The sequence below is a fragment of the Macrotis lagotis genome, chromosome 1 (assembly GCF_037893015.1).
Source record: "Macrotis lagotis isolate mMagLag1 chromosome 1, bilby.v1.9.chrom.fasta, whole genome shotgun sequence".
NCBI classification, from domain to species: Eukaryota; Metazoa; Chordata; class Mammalia; order Peramelemorphia; family Peramelidae; genus Macrotis; species Macrotis lagotis.
In genome coordinates, this window is record NC_133658.1 from 659,678,251 (window position 1) to 659,695,924 (window position 17,674).

Sequence of the window (17,674 nt, forward strand, 5' to 3'; positions counted from 1 at the left end):
GCAGTTTAGCCAGGAAAGAAAGTTATATTCTATCTGCATATACTAACAAGAAAATTGTAGAATATAATTTTATTTATTCACTAAATCTTGTTAAAATAGGTAATGTTATTACTATTACTGTATCTGTAGTAGACTTACCAAGAGAGAAATTAGATCAATGAAAAGCATAGAGCATCAAGCTCTTCAAATTGCTTTGCATTGGAACCCTTATTAGGAGCAATTCTGTAACATTTCCTAGTGGAAACTCTGTAATGTTTCCCAGTGGATTACAGTTTGTCTCAAAGAAAGATAATACAACATTTCCCAAATGTCTTCAATCTATATGAAATCTGTGAATTTACAAGGATATATAAAAACACTGGTCACTTTTTTTTTCTATTGGCCTCAATTAACTAACTCAGTCTAATCAACTGATGAACATTAAGTGCCTACTGCCACTATGCAAAGTTCTGGGCATATAACAAGAGGTAGAAGACATCCACATATACCATGTCAAATTCTTTCCACTGTACAGATCACCCCTTTTTATTATAAACAGTATAGTGAGAAGAGACTCAGAAAAAGGAAGAAAAAAAGAAGGAAGGAATCCAAATAAATTCTTTCCTAGTTTAATCTTCATAGGAAGCTTTCCTCCAAAATACCGTTTCCTCCCTGTCACTATTGGTCCTTCAAGATCTAGCTCAATTCATACTTTCAGTTTGGAACTTTTCCAATCGCTCTTATCTCTTGGTTGCTTTTGTATATATTAGTGCAATGTGTATAATGTATTTTTGGTTGTTTCATTGTTCTTCATTTATTTTATATGTATTAACCTTGTCTTTTCAGGTTCCTTAGGATACCATCCATCTCTTACAGTTTTGAATATTCTATAATGTCAGGCACATTGATAGGAGTATGTAGTTACTCTCATTCACTCATTTGTGTGACCCTGAACAAGTCATTTAAGTTTTCTCAACCTGTTTCCCCAATTATAAAATAAAGATAACAATAGTTTCTAATTTACAGGACTGTTTTATAAGGCTCAAATGAAATAATGTTGCTTATGGGATTTGGGGTCACCAATTGAAGTAAAAAATCAAGGGATAATGAAAGACTAAGTAATTTTAAAACTGCAAAAGATTTATTACAAGTTATTACAAAGTAAACAGCATAAAATGCCTAGAAAAAGCAGTAAGCACTTTGGGGATAGGCTAGGCAAAATTTAAGTGTGTTTATGTGTGTGAGAGGTGGGGGAGGGGGAGAGAGAGAGAGAGAGAGAGAGAGAGAGAGAGAGAGAGAGAGAGAGAGAGAGAACCCTGGCCACGTGGCATGGGGATCCATTCTGAACCACTAGTGCCTAGCATGGGGAGACAGCCTGCAAGGTGGAAAATAAAGTGAAGAAAAAAGCAAGAAAGGACAGTACTTTCTACTAAATACATTTTTGTAGTACATTAGAAAAGGGACGGCTTTTGGGGAATGGTTTATCATAGGGGCCAGGCATTCTCCAATGGGAAGCAATGTATAGGTTATTCCTGTTCCAAGGTGGGTGAACTCTAAGTTCAACATGTCATTTCCTGTCAGGTTAGCATCAATGGGCAAGGTCACTTGGGAACTAGGAAGCTGAATGAATGAGGAATGGGTAGACCAGATAAAATCAACAGGGTTCACTTTACCTCTCAGGAGCAAACAGCCTTCCACAATTTACAAAATTTAGCAGCATAAAAGATTACAAAATTTGTTTCTAATTATAAATTTTCTACATTCGTAATTCTCTGCATCAAAACATATATATAAAATGTTCATAATTCTTTAAAACATTTGCCAACAATAAGACAATAATGTATTACAGTGGGTAGAGAACTGGATTTAGAGACAGGAAGCCCTGACCTCAAATCCAGGCTTATAAGTTGTTTGACCTGGGCCAAGTCATTGTATTTTTTTCCTCAGAGTCTTTGTCTATAAAATCAAGATAGTAACATCTACCTCCCAGGGATATTATGAGGATAACTTGATAAAGTACTTTTAACATCTTAAAGAATTATGTAAAATTTAGGAATTATATTGTGTATACTGTTCAGCATATTTTAGAAAGCATAGTTAGAGCATTGTCCATAAGAAAGCAACTAGAATGTTGAAAGGTTTCAATCCCAAACTGTATGGTAATTGTTTGAAGGAGCACCTGGAGAAGGGAAGCTTGGGATAGGGTTCAGTGGAAATAGGACTACTAGGTGAGGAACAGCATGTCAACTTCTGTTTGTCCCTGGAACTTTCATAACATGGTGAGGTGGGTTGGGGGAGAATGGATAGGATGGGGTTAGGGGAGGGGCAAAATACAGAGGAAACTTAGGTTTGATGTGAAGAAAAGCTAGAAAAAATAAGGGCAATTCAAAACTGAAATTTTTTGTGATGGTTGGTGTTTAGTTTTTTTTTGGGGGGGGGAGGAGGGAAGACAATAGTAGCTCAAGCCTTATTGGAGATCTACAAGCAAAAGACAGATGGTTAGTTTATCTGCTATTTTTTAAGTGATAATTTCTGAGTTACTGGAAAATTTGGAAATTTTGGAATTCCAATATGGATATTTAATTTGAAAGATTAAAAAAATGTAATTACTTGTCTTATTTTAAGTCAAATATTCTGGAAATAATAAGATAAAAGTGCACATATCTATTAAGTAATAAGATGTATAGTAACAATGAGTAAATAGAATTAGGAGAAAGAAATAAGGAATCATATCTTCAATACTTTTACTTAATGCTTACTCAACAACTTCAACAGATTTTCCCCCAAAATAGCATTTCTATGTGTGTGTGTGTGTGTTGTATGTAACCCTAGTCCCTTAAGAAAACACAATGTATTCTAGTATTAAAAGCAGCCACAGAGATTACTGTTCATTTTTCATTGCCATCTGTCAGGGAGAAGGAAAGGGAGAAAGAAGAGAGATAATGTTTGCACAATTTCTCTATCTAACAGAATATGGAGATTGTTCATTTTGGTCCTATATATTTAACAATATATTTTATGACTGATGAAAATATTATTTTAGGTTTTAGTCCCTATTATACACCAGAGTTTGATTAGCATTCTTGAAGAAGTTTGGAATATTCAGGGTAACTCCTGAATCTTAATTGTTTATACTCCTGTGATAAATAAGAGAAAAACAAATTTGCAACCATTATTAAGAATCTTATATAAATTAATATGAACAGTCTCAGGAGGGGACAGGCAGGAGGGAAGGAATTGTGTATTTATTAAACACTTACAGTATTTCAGCTGCTGTGCTCAGTGTTTTCTATTTCCTTAGATCCTTACAACACCCCTGAGAAGTAGGTGCTATTACTTTCCTCATTTTCCAGTTAAGGAAATTGAGGCAAACTGAGCCTCAATGTCTAATTCAATTACTAATCTAAGGTTGGATTTGAACTAAAGTCTTTTAAACTACCCAAAAAAATCTTTCTAAAAACATGTCCAATGTACTATCTACTTTGATAAGGGAAAAAAAGACAATTAACAGAATTCTGTTGGAGTCAAGAACATTTCTTTTGTTTTGCTTCAAAATATGACAAAAGCCGTGAACAAGGATCTGGTTTTATTGATAACTTTCCTACTCCCCTGTGTTCCAAGAAAGGCATAAACTTTGTTATAAAAAACGTGCAATTAAGGAAACCAACTTCCTATATTACTCATGTACAAAAATGTATTTTAATCTGATTTCATTTAATCCTTTCCTCATTGATTTCCTAAATTTCGTCCAAAGACTGTTTCTTGAAAGACTTGTTTAATATTTTGGTTGCCACTAGAGGGTTTATCTGAACTTTGCTATGTGAAGTTCTGCTGATGCAATGCACAGAACACAATCAATCAACCATTGATGTATTTTACTGGGTTTAATCTATGATACCACTAAGGGTAAATTTTCAAGAGGATAATTTCTAAAATCTGGTGCAGGGATTAACCATTGTCAAATAGAGTTCTTGAGTGGCCCATACAGAGGATCAGTAGTATAAGGTTGGGCAGTTATTAACTAACTGAAGGTTTTCATCCTTATCCTTCAATCCACTATGCCTCACTCTTAAATGAAAATATGGGGATCACTGGATCAGATATTGAGAGTTGAAAGTAACCTTTGAGGTCATCAGTTCAATCCCCTCATTTTAAATAATGTAATTCAATACACGTGAGGTTAAGTGGCTTGTACAAGGTTATGCAGGCACTAAATTGCTATTTGGGAATTTTATCCCAGATCTTCTGACACTATTACTCCTTCAAATTTATTTAACATTTCAGGAGAAGCTAGCGGTTGTTAATCTTCTTTTGTATTTATCACCAGGAAGAAAGGATAATGATTTCCTTAGAGGAAAAATTGGGACTTGAAGGCCCAGGAAATGATGTGGGCTAGAAAAGGTGAACAGATCTTACAAAAGAATTTGAACTTCATTTTCTTGGTCCCTATAGAGAGGGTGGCACTAAAATAAATATTACTAAGTCCAATCTATGTCAGCAGCATATTACCTCACATTCTTTGTCCCTCCAAATAACTCTCAAACTACAATTTCTGTCAACTTTAGATTCATGTGACACATATAACACTGACCTTAATGCATTCTATTTGCCTCTTCCCAGAAATATGTGTAACTCTAAATAAATGTATCTCTGCATGTACTTTTTTTATCTAGAATCCCTTTCTTCTCTTCTTTATTTGAATCCTATTTGAAAATATCCATCCTGAGTGAGAATAGCAGTTTCTTCCCACCCATATAGAAACATACCTGGTTTTAGGAGAAGCTTTCAAGCTATACACACACACACACACACACACACACACACACACACACACACACACTCTCACAGAAATGAGACTAGGGAGTCAGAAAGTGGATATGTTTCACCACTTTCTGTGTAAATTCACATAAAAAGTTTCAGTTTCTAAACTTCAGTTCACTCATCTGTAAAATGGGTGACATTATATACCACTGCCCAGGATTGTTATGAGTATCAAAACATATAAAAATAATTTTGCTGGTTGCTCCCAGGTGGGTAAAGTTCCTCTACCAACAGAGATGGATACTTTCTTTGCAGTTTATAGTCTTAGTGAATTGTTTACAAAACTGAAATGTTATTTGTCAGAGGTCACTCTATCTCTCTGTGTCTGAGATACTATGTGAACCCAGATATTCATGGATTTGAATCCTGTTCTATACTTTTATATCACAATATCACTCATGACAAGGGTTATGGAAATATTAGCAACCAGGCAGCTAAGAGAACACAGTAGTTAAGAGTACCAGACCTGGAATAATTTAGGACTTGAATCCAATTCCAGTCTTAAACACTTCTTAACTCTGTTAACCTGGAAAGTCTTTAGACTTTATTTACCTTACTTTTCTGACCTGTAAAATGGGGATAATAAAAGGGCCTATTTCCCAGCATTGTTCCAAGAATCAAAATCAGATAATATTTGTAGTGTTGCCAATCTTAAATATTATATAAAAACTATTGCTATAATTATTATAATAAATGATAATAATAGCTAGTATTCAAGTAATTTTATTTATGTCCCAGGCTAAGTACTTTTATATTTAATTTTATGTGATCCTCAAAAATAGCCTGGGTTGTAGGTATATTATAATTTCCATTTTTCAGAACAATTTTTGTTAATATTCTCTGGTATTATTTTTCTATTACTAAGCATGGAATAAAGTTCATTGTGTGTATGTGTGATGGAGAATATATTTAGTGACAAAAATGCTATGCTTTGTCATTCAAATGAGTTCTCATGTAACTAAATTTTGAGACAGTATGAGACTCTGCTTAAGAGTATTTGAAGTATACAGTACAGTAATTGATTATTATAAAAAAAATTAAATGTAGATATTGTCACTGTCCTGAAGCAAGTCATTCATTCATCATTTCTAAGATCCTTTAGCTTAGACTAAGCTTATGATTTTTCTTTGGTTTTATTATATAATAATATTTCAAAATATGTCTGCACTTCATTATCAAATCTCTCCAATGTTCCTTTAGGGAAGGAAAAGTAATGATGTGTTGAGCAGCTGCTTGGGATGGTTTGAAATCGAATGATACAAGGTTTGTAATTTGAAATATGACAATGAAGCATTGTTCCATTTATTGGACATGTAGGGTGCTTAGTGCTTTTGATCATAAAACAGAAAAGGAGAATTAAATCTTTGACATGAAAAGGATTACACTTACTTTTTCCTCCATGCACAATGGCAGATGTTTCTTACTGGGTCAGAGTCATTGCCTAATGTTATTTTTAGTCAGTGAAGTGCTATTCTGACCTCTAAAAATGTCAGCTTTAAGGGTAAAATATCTCTTACAATATGTTTTAATAAAAGTGATTCACCTTGGAAAAGGCAAGCATCTGTCAAACTTGTACTGAGGCAAACTCCTCTCTGAGCCACTAGTGATTTTATGAAAGTAGGATAGAAGATGATGAGGAACTAGACAGGAGTGGTTCATACAATAACCAGCTGTCCCTTGGAAAAAGGAATGCAGAAAAAGATGGTCCTGTTGGCAGGCTTCCTTTAATAAAAGATCAGGAACAAGACAGGACTTGCCAAATTTTATTTTAAATATGTATTGTTATGTCTCTCTCTCTCTCTCTGTCTTTAATGGTCCATCTGTCTAGACAAACACACATGTGTGCACACACATAAACATATACTACCTGCTCACTATTTGATGATCTTTTAGATCTTCCATTTATGATGCTGACTTGCAATGAAAAGTGTATCATGGATAGACGATTGGTCCTGGAGTCAGAAAGACTTTGATTCAAGTACTTCCTCTGACCCATATTAGTTAGGAAATGATGAAACCATGAGCAAGTCACTTAAAATCCCTGTGGCTCAGATAATTCTGTTAGGCTGTAATGTAGAGTCCTTGATATTTGAGATTATCTCTGTCTCTCTGTCTCTTCTCCCTCCAAACCTCTTCTCTCTGTCTTTGTATATATATATGAATATTCATTTATACATATATTATTGTATATATATATATATATACACACACACACATGTATGTATATATACATATATAAATACATACACACATATTGCTGTCAGAGCAGCTGGGGTGGAGAAATCTGAGAAAGTCAGCTGTAGTTCTTTTAAATTAGGAAATCACCAGACTTTCTGACTCACATGGAGAGGTTTAAACTTTAATTCATAGGTTACTGGACAAGTTCACAGCTTATTAAAAAAGTTCACAAGTGATTATAAAAAATACACAGGTTAAGTTCTTTAGAGAAGCATATACTGAGTTCTTTAGAGAAGCACATACTGAGTTTTAGTAGAAATTGTTAAAGTAAAGGAAAGAAAATCAAACACAAATCAGGCTCATGAGAATAGCAAAGACAGTTAAGAAAGGGAAAAAGAAAGAGGAAAGGAAACAGCCACAAGACAGCAAATGGGCTTAATTCAACATGGATCCAGGCACAAATGAGTTGGGACCACATGCGTCCAGTCACAGGGAACTGGGATTACATGAATTCAACTTGAACAAAGAATTTGGTCAAACCTTTAAAGAGAGGTTAGCCTATCTCTTGTACAGGGAGGAGTCAGGAGAAGGGGGTCAGGGAAAGACTCACCTGGACATGGCTGTAGTCAGGCATACATCTGGGAAGATTAACAGCTAGATAGGGGAGATGGGGTAGGGGGAAGGGACTGAAGTAATTCTTTATTATCTTAGTGAATTCACCTTTGAGAAGAGAATTAAATTGAAAAAGGAGAGGTAATCAGAGACCCAAAGAAAATGTCAGAAAAACGCAGATAATAGATCCTTAGTATTATAGGAAAAGCTAGACAAATATTGTTCTAATATTTCTCCTTCAACAATATGAATTTAATATAAACATTTTTTCCACCAATGCAGATTATGTTTAGATAGACTTAAATACTTTATATGGTGTGATGAATAAGACTTATAAGAATACACAAGAATAAGAAATCAAAGGTCCTTAGCTATTGATTGCAGTTACTATAGCAAAGTCTTGTTATTTCTACCTTTAGAAGATCTTTCATATATATCCCCCTCATAAACATCCTTTCTTTCTTCTTCCTCTGCAATCACTCTGTTGCAGACCCCTATCATCTCCTACCTGATCTATTGCAATGACTTGATTATAGCCTGGTTAGTCTGACACAAATCTCTTCCCATTACAGTCCATCCTACATTCAATAGACAAAGTAATCTAAATTTGGGTTTGATCACATCACGCTCCTGTTCTATAAACTCTAGTTGTTTCCCATTAAATCTAATCTCAAATATAAAATCCTCTGTTTGACATTATTTGTAGGTTCTTTGTTGTAGGTGTAGCTTTATCATCCATGCTTTCTTAGTTCACATTGCATGTTGGGAAGAAATCAGACATTCTCAAATCACTGAATGTTTAACAGAGGTTTATTTTGTGCTAAATTAGCAAGAATATGCAATAATGATATAGTGGGACTTGGTCAGTCAGTCATCAGCCTTGGGCGATTCATGTGGTATTATGTACCTATCAAATCTGAGAAAGCTCAGACTGTATTTAATTTGAACCTTTTATGCCCCCAGATCAGGAAGCTGCATTGAAGAAAATGAGTCAGGAAAATAGTGTATCATTCTTAGCGTTCAAAGCTCTTCATAATCTGGCCCATTTCTATCTTTCCAGTCTTCTTTCCCCTTACTCTCCCCATATATTCTGACATTCCATCTCCTTATTTCAAATATATTAACCAGCTGTTCCCCATTGCATGGAAAGCTCTCCCTCATCATTGCAGTCTTCAAAGACTTTCTTTAAGTCTCAGGTTTTCCTAATCCTCTTAAAGTTTAGTACCTGCAAACATTTTGTATTTACATAGTTCAAATGTTGTCTCCTCCATTAAACTGTAAACTCTTAGAGGACTGGAACTGTTTGTTGTTTTGTCCTTTTTCTCACACACACGTATTTGGATATAGATGTAGATACAGATAGATAGATATAGATATGAGTAGAGATATAAATATGCATTTGTCTGATACAAAACACAATGTCTGAAACAATAAGTGTGGAAGGTATCATTAGCTGACTTTTTTCTTTACTTGTTTTCTAATTTTATAGTACATAGTGAGTCTAATAGAATATAGGAATTTAAAGTTTATAGTTAGGGCAACACTCCTTTCCTGAATTAATCCAGAGCTATCTGGCACAGAGAAATTTTTTTTAACCTTTCTAGAACTAGGTGAAAAAAAGATTATTGCTCATCAGAGTTTGCTTTGTTTTGTTTTTCTGTCCCATTGAGGCCCACCTGAGTTAAGGTAAAGTTGGGGACTTCATCACTTTATCAGCCTCCCTGATTAACTTAGCATAAGATATCTATCTAAAGAAGATACTTCACAATAAATGGAGTGACAGAAATTATGGGAAGCTGATTCAGTTCTATATGGAAGTCACACTATTTGGTTTATGGAATCAGTAAAAGATTTAGGCTTCACAGGTCCTTAACCCACTGCTTTTTCTTCTTATACCTAGGATGAAAACACATGGGTATATTTTTTCTCTTGATGGGTGGCACAATGAAGTGAAAAGAGCATCTGCAATTAGAAAAATCTGAGTTGTAGGTCTGTTAGAGGCCAAGGTGTATAAAAATGGAGACTGGAAATAACCAGTCTAAACACTATGCTTTGGGAATTATTGGAATCAAATATCACCTTTTACTCATACTTTTTCCCCACTATCTGTTGATCACTTTACTAAGATCTCTTCTCAGTCCTCAGAAAAGAAAATCCATTTCCTGTCCCGTTCTCCTACTGTTTCATCTTTTCATTCACTGCAAAATCTATTGAAAAAAAAATCTGTGGGAAATAAACTCCAAATTTCCATCCCCATTACTTCTCCCCTCCATTTCATCCATTATATTATTGCCAGAATTATCTTATTCATCCATAAATCTGGTTATAGCACTTATTTGCTCAAAAAACTTTTAAAATCATTTTCCTGGCATTTGATAACCTGCACAAGCTGACAACAGGTATCATTTTGCTTTTCCAGATTATTTGATTCTATTTACCTTCATAAAGAGTATGGTATAATCAGGCTGCACTACATGGTACTCTCAACATCAACTTCGAATTTTCCCACCCCAGTCATTTTTCATGAAGATCCCTATGATAAAACTTCATGCATACTTCTTCTTGATCAAGGTATCTGATATACTAACTCATCTTCTGTAATGATCTTCTCTTTGGAATATAACTCCTTGAACCATGCTTACGTGAATGTTATAATTCTCATATCCTATAATTAATTTTATCTTTTGCTGCATGTAAAGTTCCATGAGGGCAAGAATAACATTTTATCTAAACACTTCATCTAATGTACAATACTAAACTCTTAAGGAATATTAATGTCATTTGACTTTGAATCAAATGGAATTGTGAAGAAAAGTGTTTCCTATACTTTGAAACACAATGCAAATACAAACTAATGCTCTTCATAGATGAAGATTAACATTTCAATGCACAAGGAATTTTTTTAAGTGACCAGAACAGAAAGGGTTATTTATTCTTATTCAAATTTGAGCAGCAAATAAATGAGAATTAACCACAATGAGCAGACAACCTATTAGTTAAAAAGTATTCATGGATGAAAGCATGGAAATAATCTTCAACAGCTGGCAGAGATTAATCATAAGCTTAAATAGGGAAAGAAGGGGGGGAAGCAAGTCTTTTCTTATGACAAGACAAGAATTTGAGAGATAAAAAGCTTTGAGACATTTATGAGAGCTGGACTGTGAATGCAGTAACAAATGATTGTTCTACTTCGTTTTGCATGCTACCCTTTACTTCCTTAAATACTTTAGGAACTCAAATTCTCAGGTGCAAGTTATAGTATCACTCTGTTTCAGTGTATAGCTTCATGTCAACACTGTGGAGGTAGCAACTTTTGGCTTGGAGCTTCACACATAATGGTCCACTCTCAGACCTAATTGGGTCATGAAAAATAATAAAAACAAGATTGAACCCTGGTCCCATACTGTAAGTCTTTCCAGTTTGGCCTGAATTGCCATAGTTTTCAGGGGTCATGTCCAATCCACAACGTAAGATTAGAGTAGAGTATTACTTTTAGTAATAAAATATTAGTGTAAACATGAAGCAAAAGGAGAAAATGATTCAAATCTACTTCACCTACTGATTTCTCCAGAAAGAAGGATTTTTTATATACAGCTGAAACCCTGGGCAAAAAGAAACTGTGTTTTTGATTGGCAGAGCTTACCACTTCTCAACAGGAGGGCATCCCAATTTTACAGGAGGTTATTAGAGAGGGTTAATTATGATTTCCATAATTTGGATCATCTATCTAATATAATCATAACAGAAAGGCCTTATATTTGCTTAGTGCTTTTAAGTATTTAAAGAATTTTAACATTTATTTTCTAATAGGATACAAATCACTTGACATAAAATATATAGCTTGTTTGTGACAGCTGCAAAGTGGAAAAGATTAATATTACAAGATAGTTCTGAGATGCATTTTTGAAGTTGCTCCCAAATGCATCCCAGAATGCTTTGCAGGCAGTCTGGGATCACTTGGTTTCTCAATTGATAGCCTCTTTGATTAATCATAAGGGAGTTCATACTTACCAGGATCCATCTCCTTGGCATGAGCCCTTTACCATATGTATTATTGTACTCTTTTAAAAACTTCCTGAACTCTGAAGTACAATACTGCTAGTAATATGGAGCATTTCTCATCAGTCTCCTCCCTCTTGAGTGACTCACCTCCTAAAACAGAAAACATTTCCCAAGGTTTCCAGGAACTACTTTGCACTGACTCTAAAGTTACACAGTTCACTGTTCACTATTTTCACAAACCAATTCAGATATCAGAATGGGTCTCCAGGAAGACTGATAACACTCACTTCTGTGAGTCCCTCATGGATCAAATATAATGTTTCCCTCATTGAGGTCATCTGTTTTGTCACATTTTATTCAATCTTATTGTGTGCCTATGAAATAATTTCACCTGACTATAGATTTGACAACCATTCAAATAGAAATGCTAAACATACTGATATTTTTATAAAATGGTAATAGGGCATAATTGTTTTACAATTATAAATTAAGTGAAGTTCTCCTAGTTAAGTTAGATTCTCATATTTTGTTTTTTTTTCATGAAAGATGAAAGTTCTGGGCCTAGAGTCAGGAAGACTCATCTTCATGAATTCAAATACAACTTTAGACATTTGCTAATTGTATGACCCTGAGCAAATTACTTATCCCTTTTTGTCCTAGTTTCCTCATCTGTAAAATGATCTAGAGAAGAAAGTGACAAATCTTTCCAGTTTCTTTGTTATGGAAAACCTTGTAACAGGGTCACAATATGGGACTGAAAAATGACAGAACAACAACTGTAGCAGGGAGAATTGTTTGGGGAAGGACCTTGCAAGCATTATTAGTGAAGAAATAGCAAAGCTCCCTGATTCAGGAGGGTAAGAAAAGACATAAATTTTAATTCATAGGTTACTTCATTATGTTACAAGTCAATTCACAGATTTATTTAGCAAGGTAAAAAAAAAATTGAGTTTTTTAGAAGTATGAAATTAAGTAAACAAGAATAAGTTACAAGTTGGGCTAGTGAGAACAGCAAAGACAGTTAAGAATAGTGAAATGAAGCATAGCTAGGTGACACAGTGGATAGAACACTGTCCCGGGAGTCAGGAGTACCTGAGTTCAAATCCGGCCTCAGACACTTAGCTGTGTGGCCTTGGGCAAGCCACTTAATCCCATTTGCCTTGCAAAAAACCTAAAAAGAAAAAAAAAAAAGATTAGGGAAATGAGGAAGAGGGAAGAAAAGAAATACAGTTTTAAGAAAACAGCCACACTGATTAGCCAAGATCAGCAATTTGGAGAAAGTGAGCAGAACTCTTTAAGGGAGTGTAGCCCACCTCCTGTGAAAGGAGGAGTTAGGGGAAGGGTTTGGGTGGTAGTAAGAGGGACTAAAAAGTGGCCTAAAGATGACATAAGATTTTATTTCTGCAGATATCTGGAGGAGATAAAAATTATAGATTAACCTCAAATTCTTTAAATTAAAATTGAGAATTTATGGTACCTTAGTTGAAGAAGTCAACTTTCTGGGAGTTAGACTCTGTTAACACAAGGTAATCTGGAAGATTTTAATGATGTGTAAGTAGAAGGAACTCATGGGGTAACTTGGAGACACTAGTTTAAATAGGATTAAACAGCAGACTTGTACAAAGTGTAGGGAAGCTTTAACAATTCCAAAAGTTTCACTATTTTAATAGTGTCTGTTTGCTAGAAATATCCTTACTTTTAAGGGTTTGCTTATAAGGAAAGAATTGCAACAATACAGAAAAAGTAAAGGAACATAACATTTGTCTCAATACAGAAAACGGAAAAGTTTATATTTTTCTCTACCACTGAGTTACCTACTTCACAACAATATTATTGAATAGAATTGTCTTGATTTATTTCCTATTGACCTCTAGAGTAAAGATACCAATAGTAAATAAATGTCTTTGAAATACTAAACTATTGTAATGAATACAAAACTTCTTAATAGAATGTAAAATCCTTGATAGGAGGGATTGTTTGGATCTTTGCATCTGTATCCCTTGACATAATTCTTAGCACATAGGAACCTTTTAATAAATTCATTTTTTTATTTAAATATACCAAAAATAACTTAATGACTATTAAGTACAAAGAAGGTGGATCTTTATAGTTAGATGAAACGTTTTCTCTCTCTTTGTCTTGATGGTATGTCCTCATTTTATCATATGACTCTGAATTCTTAATTTTCCCTTAAGACTCTATTCAGGGGATACTTCAAACTCATTCCATGTCTTTCCTGATTCTATTCCCTCCTCTTCCCATAGGACATTTGTGTACTAGAGTATATCAATCCGTCTGTAACTTAAGTGTAGTATAGTGGAAAGAATGCTGGTACTAGAATTAGAGGAATTGGGGTCAAATTCTGCTTCTGACTTTATTATTTGTATAATCATAGGTACATTACTTAACCTCCCTGAGCTTCAGTTTCCTTTAGCCAAGGTCACTTAGTAAGTGTCAAGTATCCGAGAATATATATTAGACCTCCCATCCTCTTGACACCAAGGTCAGTGTTCTGTCTACTATGCCACCTAGCTGCTCCAAGTTCTGTTCTACTTCTAAGAAAAACACAATCATATGAAGATGACTGAGTTCAGATCACGATCAAATATAGCATCTCTTCTCTATTTTTCAAAGCCTTCCAGCAATTAGTTTTGTGTGAATTTGAACATGATGGAAGTTTTTCCTGGTGTGATAATTTCTGAATACACGTATCTATCTTTGAGAACTGAAATTTGTAAAGAGATAGGGTTTCAGAATTGTGGTAGCTATTAGGTGATGTATATATATGAAGCTTGCCTCAAACTGTATTTATATTTATACTACCTCATCTAAATAACTTTTCTTTTCATCTACTCCAACATAATTTATTCTTGTTTTGAACCCTATAAATATGAATCTTAAAACATAAGGCTAAAATAACATAAAACAACAATAACAAGATGAATTACACATGAAGTTTTATTCTCTAGGATTTACCATTAAACTATTGGTGGAGTCCATTCCAGTAATGACCACACCAAGTTGAAGGAGATAAGAAAATATATTCAGCAATAAGAGCAGGGGAAGAGAATATACATACAAGAGTAGGTACAACCTTAAACTTGCTGGGAGACCACTGTATTAATTCATATCAAAGAGAACCATTCCTCTACAATGCAATTTTGCCTGAGGGAAGTACCATTTTTTATTGAGTTTAAGTACTAGGAGGGTGGAGCAAAAACTCTTTACAAAATAAAAAGGACCCAATTCCTTTCTGGATTAAGGAGGCCAGGACAAGTCTTCCTTTCTAAGTCTAATGAGAACATATTCCATTCCTCATAATAACTTAAAAAACAACAACTTTTGACCAGGAATAGTTGCCAAAATGCATAGTAATTATTATACTTTGACACTGTGTATCTTCAAGTTCTGTCCTTTAAAAAAAAAGAAATCTTAATCTTTTGTGTGTGTGTGTGTGTGTAATGGACCACTCTGACAGTCTGACAAAGTCTAGGGACTCCTCAGAATAATATTTTGAAATATAAAATAAAATAGATAGGATTATAAAGGAATCCAAATTTGAATTTCTTAATAGACTTGGGAGTAAGATCTTTTATTCCAAACAACCAAAAATGTTCAAATCACATTTTATAAGCAACCATTACTCAACTCTATGATTGTTTTCATTGATTATCTTAACTGTATTCCCCTTTCATAACCAAATCTCATTGAATAAGTTATATGTACTGCCAGGTGCTAAGATAATGATTTCAACAAATCTCCTCCTCCAACTACTATTTTTCCATTCTTTCCACTTCACTGAAAATTCCTACCTAAAGAAACAACTGACTTTCTTTTCACATGTGTGTGTTCATCAAAATTGCAAATGTGCACACTTCTTTATTCTTGTCCATGTTTTCTTTCAAAAGAAATCTATTTGATTCTATGGTTTCTGAAAATGATAGCTTTGTGTTATGGCAAATCCTATGCTTAAAGATTAAGTCAACTCTGTTCAGAACATAAAATATACTGAAATCAATATATATATATATATATATATATATATATATATATATATATATAATATTACTATGAGTTGTACATATATATTACATATACTATTACCTATTCCATTATATTACTGAATCATTTATGAATTTCTGACTAGTAAGACTAATCAAATAATTGTAGAGTATAAGGGACCTACTTACTATAAGGGTATAAATGTTGTCAATAAAGAATTGATAAAATATTCTAACTTTAGTGTATAGATGTAGAGAAGTTTTGAATACTATGAATAAGTTCACCTGCCTTGGCAGAATACTTTCCAGGGAGGTGGACATTGATAATAGTTTGATAAATGCATTGCCTGTAACTCAAATTTTGGGAAGGTCTGAAAGAAAATGTAGAAGAAAAAAAGTCTTATTCTGACTATGAAACTAAAGATATAAAGAGACTTTGAACTGATGTCATTGCTGTTTGCCTGTGAAACCTGGACAGTCTATCAGCACCTTACCAAGAAATTGAATCAGTTCCATTTAAATTGTCTTAGGAAAATTTTGAAGATTACCTGGAAGCACAAGATATGAGACACTTAGATCACTTCTTGAGCTAAACTACCAAGCATTCTAACATTGAAGTGGAGAAATTATTAAGAGAAATAATATCTGTGCTAGTTTGGCATCTCCTATGGGTTTCTTGATTTCTGTCCTACTGTTATTTAGATATTGTGTGTCAGCTAGACTTATTGAAATGTAAATGCTTTAGTTTTTGTTGCAAACTCAATATAAATGCTTTTGCTTTTCTTTCAAAGGGTTAATCCCACAGATAAAAAAAGGTACTGAGATTGTGGAAATCATCTCAGCCCCTTCTGAGTTGTATGTATATATGTACATTTGAAAGATTATAGGATTTAAATATTTTAACAGTTCAGAAAAGATTGCAAAAATTTGTTTCCAGTTACAATGTTTTTCTATGCTCATAATTCTCTGAATCAGAACTATGAATTGTTTTGCACAAAGGATGCCTTCTGATTTGTGTATCAAAAGCTACAACCTTGATACTTGAAATTCTTCACTCCCCTCTTCTAAGGGATGAGGCCCACTAACTATTCCTTCCCTAAGTTCACCTTTTCTCCCAAATTTCTTATCTTCTTTTGTTAAAAAAGGTTTATAAACTCTTCCCAATCCATTATGTGGAATTCTATTCAGCTCAGACAGCATAGTGCCAATGTACATGTTATTTCTGTTTTTTCCCTGCTTAATAAAAAATCTTTCTTTAATTTAACAGATATTGTCTTCCTCTGATTTTCTTCTCTTTTAAGAAAAAGGGGAATTTAAATCTCCAGTACTGGTCTTTGAATCTTCCCATAGTCTTCCCCATTGAAGGAAAGAGAGATTAAAATTCCCTCAAGATAACCTTTGCTTAGTTTACAAAGATGAATGTCTAGTAATAGGTATAGTATCTTTATCACTGAGAAGGTATTAAAATGAACAAAATTGCAATTGATAGAAATTATTGTAAAAAAGAAAACATTGAGTAAAATTGACTCTTAAAAATCTATCTTTAGCCAGATTAAGAGAGAGAAAGGGAGAGATTCCATATTACAGATAGAAATACAATCCTTAAGTATGGTTTCAAAATCATTCATGTTTTGGTCCTGATAAATTAAAAGACAGAGAAGGAAGAGGAGAAAAAAAGGAAGGGAAGAAGAATAAGCAGGAAGAGAAGAGAGAAGAAGAGGAGGAGAAATGGAGAAAGGGATATTGCTTAAATTTCCTAGTAATGCTCAAGTATTTTTTAAAGCATTTTAGTAGGAAAATACTAAAGTCAATGATGTCATTAAGTATAAAAATAGTTAGCATTTATATAACAAGTTTTTCAAGGCACTTTACAAATACCCTCCTGTTTTTATCCTTATCACAAACCTAGGAAGTCAATGTTATTATTATTATCTCTGTATTATAGATGAAGAAACTGAAGAAGACCAAGATAAAATGGTTTGTTCATAATTAAAGAGCTAATAATATCTGAATCCAGTTTTGAAATCAGGTCTTCCTATCTCTGGATCCAGTACTCTATTTATTGTAATACCTAGTTGCCT

The 17,674-nt window shown here is 33.8% G+C and overlaps 1 long non-coding RNA gene across 2 annotated transcripts in view; it reads right to left on the reverse strand.

Annotated features, from left to right (window-relative positions):
- The window catches only part of LOC141507618 (uncharacterized), a 104,965-nt gene that overhangs the window by 26,165 nt on the left and 61,126 nt on the right, over positions 1–17,674 (reverse strand). For both annotated transcript variants that reach the window (XR_012474206.1, XR_012474207.1), the window contains 2 exons: positions 12,685–12,763; positions 11,602–11,742 (listed from right to left, as the gene is read on the reverse strand). This is a non-coding gene — a long non-coding RNA (uncharacterized LOC141507618). The remainder of the gene's footprint in view (positions 1–11,601; positions 11,743–12,684; positions 12,764–17,674) is intronic.